The sequence below is a fragment of the Lepidochelys kempii genome, chromosome 21 (genome assembly GCF_965140285.1).
Source record: "Lepidochelys kempii isolate rLepKem1 chromosome 21, rLepKem1.hap1, whole genome shotgun sequence".
NCBI classification, from domain to species: domain Eukaryota; kingdom Metazoa; phylum Chordata; order Testudines; family Cheloniidae; genus Lepidochelys; species Lepidochelys kempii.
In genome coordinates this window covers 159,601-163,825 of record NC_136400.1, presented here as the reverse complement: position 1 = coordinate 163,825, position 4,225 = coordinate 159,601, and the positions used below count along the sequence as shown (strand labels likewise).

Genomic DNA, 4,225 nt, shown 5'->3' with positions numbered 1-4,225 from the left:
AAGTGCTTCAAAATGGATTCCTTCAGGACCTGCTCCATGATTTTGCCAGGGATTGAAGTGAGGCTGACCGGTCTGTAGTTCCACGGGTTCTCTTCCTTCCCTTTGTTAAATATGGGCATTATATTTGCCTTTTTCCAATCGTCCGGGACCTCCCCTGATTGCCATGAATTTTCAAATATAATGGCCAATGGCTCTGCAATCACATCAGCCAACTCCCTGAGCACCCTTGGATGCATTAAATCTGGACACACGAACTTGTGCACATCCAACTTTTCTAAATAGTCCTTAACCTGTTTTTGCACCACTGAGGTCTGTTCACCTCCTCCCTGTACTGTGTTGCCCAGTGCAGCAGTCTGGGAGCTGACCTTGTCTGTGAAGACAGGCAAAAAAAGCATTGAGTACTTCAACGTATTCCACATCATCTGTCACTATGTTGACTCCCCCATTCTGTAACGGTCCCACATTTTCCGTGACCACCACCTTGTTGCTAACATATCTGTAGAAATGCTTCTTGTTAGTCTTCACATCCCTTGCTATCTTGGAAGTGCACAAAGCGTCACTGTTGCTCTATGAGGAAAATACTTCGTGCATTACTCAGAGTGGCCACCCATTGTTACTGTCCCTTGACGAGGAAACTGGTTTGTGCATTATCTGGATTGTCCACCCAGTTTCACTGTTGCTCCATGAGGGAAATACTTAATGGCACTGGGTCACCCCTTGTGGTAATGCACACTTGCTCCACGAAATAAATGCTTTCTGCATTACCCCGAGTGGCCACCCAGTGTCACTGTTGCTGCATTCGGGAAATACCGAGTGCATTAGCTGGATTGGGCATCTGGTGTCACTGTTGCTCCACGAGAGAAATGATCACTCAGCCTCTGTTCATAGAGCCAGTGATGTGGACGGGATGGGAGAGGGAGGAAGGGATGAGGGCAAGATTTCCAGCACCAATAAAGCTTTGTGTAGTGATGGCTCATGCAGCCCTAGCTGGAGGAGAAGCTGGCAGAAGTGGACATGAGCAGATTGGACTTCCTTCTCAGCAGACATGAACAGTCGTCAGCTTTCTGCCTCCGACATAATAGGCTGTGAGTAAGCGGTCAGTGCTTTGAATTCCTCATCTGTACTCGCTCTAGTATTCTTCACATTATGTGTGCTTCCTCGTTGGGTACGGGGCTCTGTGAGATTACGGCTCAGGAGGGGCCAGAGTCTGCTGTGCAGAGTGATTATTTCAGGTGCGGTTGCAAGGGGTGCTTTTTAGTTGGAGTATTAGAGGCGTAATGGGGGGAGGGTTCGGGACGGAGCGCCACCGTGTGGCAGACGCATAAAGAATAGCCTACGTGACATTGCCCACTGAGATGGTAACTTATTTGTTTTTCCTCCTTGTGCTCGGTTTAGAACCAAGGAAAAAAATCAGACTTCAGAATTTCCTCCCCTCATTGGATGGAAAGTGAGCGAGAGCGACCAGACACTGAGCATTGTTGATGCCACGCAAAAGCCGTCCAATTGGGAAAGGAACAGCCACCATCGTCGGTGAGATAAGTGTCTGTTTTGGTGACTGCTCTGCTCATGGCCCACCTTGCTCCTGGTAGGGACATCCTGTTAGCTGGGGCTGGCTTTGTAAGAAAATGTTCCTGACTAGCTGGGGTTACGAGGGAGACAAGGTCCCCATTTTCAGGGGCTGGTCATTTCTCTGGCCAGGAGCAGTGTATCCTCTGCAGCAGAAGGTTAGATCGAGGAGGATGACTCCAGGTGATGAGATGCTTACCTTCCTCCCATGTTTCTTCTTTCTGTCTCTCTCTCTTCTCTAGTGTGTTGGCCAACTCTCTGACTCTCTCTCCTCTCCTCTCCTCTCCTCTCCTCTCCTCTCCTCTCCTTTCTTTGTGCTGTCTCCCTTCTTAAGACATGGGCAGGCGTGCTAGGTGTTCATCCCCACAGGCTATGTCTCGGGAGCCACGGAGAAATAGGAGGGGACGAAAATCATGCAGGGCACTGAATGCAAGAGTGGAGCGGTGACTGTTGGTGTTAACTCGGTCTCTGTTCTTCGAGTGGGGCCGATATAGATGGGATGGAAGAGTGAGGCAGGGCTGAGGGAAAGATTTCCAGCACCAAGAGAGCTTTGTATTGTGATGGCTCATGCTTGGTTTTTGCAGCTGCTCTTGCAGAGGACTTGTGCAGGAGCTCTAGCCGGAGGAGAAAGTGGCAGAGGTGGACCTGAGCAGCTCGTGCATCCTTCCAAGGAGACACAAACAGTCCTTATGTTTCTGCCTTCTGCATAACTGGCTGTGAGTAGGAGGTCAGTGCTTTGAATTCCTCATCTATACTCGCTGTTGTTTCCTTCACAGGCCGTGTGCTTCCTTGTTGGGTACGAGGCTCTGGGATTAAGGCTGAGGAAGGGACAAGAGTCTCCTGAGCAAAGTGACTATTTTGGGTGCTGTTACAATGGGCGCCTTCTAGTTGCAGTTGTAAAGTAGTAACAGGAGATGGGTTGAGGGCGGAGCCATGGGATACAGGAGATGTGAAATGAAGAGACTATGTGACACTGCAGACGGAGATGCGAATTTTTTTTGTCCCGTCCCCCTGTCCCCCCCCCCATCAGGTTTCGTACCAAGGAAAAAGAAGTCAAGCCTCAGAGTCTACTGCCTTCATGCAATGGAAAGTGAGTGAGAGCAGGGAGCCTGTGATCGTTGTTTATGCTAGGCAAGAGCTGTCCGTCTGGGAGCCGAGCAGCCGTCACTCTCAGTGAGATAAGTGTCTGGTTCGGTGAGGTCTCTGCTCACGCCCCACCTGAGCCCAGGTAGGGAAGCCCCGTAAGGTAGGGCTGGGTTTGTAAGAAAAGGTTCCTGACTAGCTGTGGTTACAAGGGAGAAAAGGTCCCCATTTTCAGAGGCTGCTCATTTCTCTGGTCAGGAACGGTGTTGCGTCCGCAGCAGAAGGTTGCATCTAGGAGGATGACTCAGGTGGTGAGTTGCTTGCTATCCTACCATGGTTTTTTTTTTCTCTCTCTCTCTCTCTCGTGTATGTTGACCAACATGCGCGCGCGCGCTCTCTCTCTCTGTGCTTGCCTATCCTTGTGCTGTCTCCCTTCACAGGACATGGGCAGGCACTTTAGGTGTGCATCCCCACAGGCTATGTCTCGGGAGGCATGGAGGAGTAGGAGGGGACAAAAACCATGCAGGACAACGCGTGCGAGAGTGGAGTGCTGACTGTCAGTGTTAACTCGGTCTCTGTTCATTGAGTGGGGCCAGTGTATTCACTCCCTCATCGGATGGAAAGCGAGCGAGAGCAGTGAGCCCGTGAGCATTGTTGATGCAAGCCAGGAGCCGTCCAGTTGTCAGTGGACCAGTTGCTACTGTCAGTGAGATAAGTGTCTGGTTGGTGAAGGCTTTGCTCACGGCCCGCCTAGCTCCAGGTAGGGACGCCCCGTTAGCTGGGGCTGGGTTTGTAAGAAATGGTTCCTGACCAGCTGTGGTTATGAGAGAGACAAGGTCCTCATTTTCAGGGGCTGCTCGTTTCTCTGTCCAGGAACGGTGTCTCCTCCGCAGCAGAAGGTTTCATCGAAGAGGTTGACTCCAGCTGGTGAGTTGCTTGCCTTCCTCCCATGTTTTTCTCTCTTCTCTCGTGTGTTGGCCAACTTGCTCTCTCTCTCTCCTCTTGTCTTACTGTCTCCCTTTGTAGGACATGGTTAGGTGTGCATTCCCACAAGTGAGGTCTTGGGTGCCATGGAGAAGGAGGAGCGGACGAAAATCATGCAGGGCAGTAGAAAGGGTGCTGAAAGTACCTGAAGAGACAAAGGAACTGAGAAGGGGGAAGTCCAGGGCTGAGTCCAGACTAAGACAGGAGTCTAGTCTGTGAAGAGAAACAACTGGAAGTCTAAGCTGCAGAAACTCTTCACCTTGCCTAAAGACATTTAGGATGAGAAATTACTTCTTAAATCCAGTCTCTTTAAGATCTTTTGCTTAGTATGCATGTGTATTTGTATTTGCTTAGTAATCTGCCTTCTTCTGTTTGCTATCCCTTATAATCACTTAAAATCTACCTTTTTTTCTTCTTATTATTATTATTCAACCCAGTTTGTGCAACTTTCAATGCGGGGGTCAGGTCAAGTTGTGCATATCTTCCTCCACATTGAATTTATGAGCGTATGTTGTATAGATTTTGCAACAGCTCAAGACAGTATTATTTTGGGTGTACTTTCCAGAGGGGAACTGCATTTGAGTGCTGGGCG

General features: G+C 49.7%; 1 long non-coding RNA gene across 4 annotated transcripts; it reads left to right on the top strand.

Moving 5' to 3' along the window:
- Positions 1–1,036: 1,036 nt before the first annotated feature.
- On the top strand, positions 1,037–4,009 carry LOC140901245 (uncharacterized). 4 transcript variants are annotated; one of them, XR_013634873.1, is made up of 6 exons: positions 1,037–1,530; positions 2,151–2,293; positions 2,597–2,960; positions 3,090–3,409; positions 3,523–3,576; positions 3,676–4,009. It is a non-coding gene; the product is annotated as an uncharacterized LOC140901245 (long non-coding RNA). The 4 variants fall into 4 exon arrangements; XR_013634872.1 differs by having other exon boundaries at positions 2,597–2,656; positions 3,090–3,576; XR_013634871.1 differs by having other exon boundaries at positions 3,090–3,576.
- Positions 4,010–4,225: the final 216 nt, after the last annotated feature.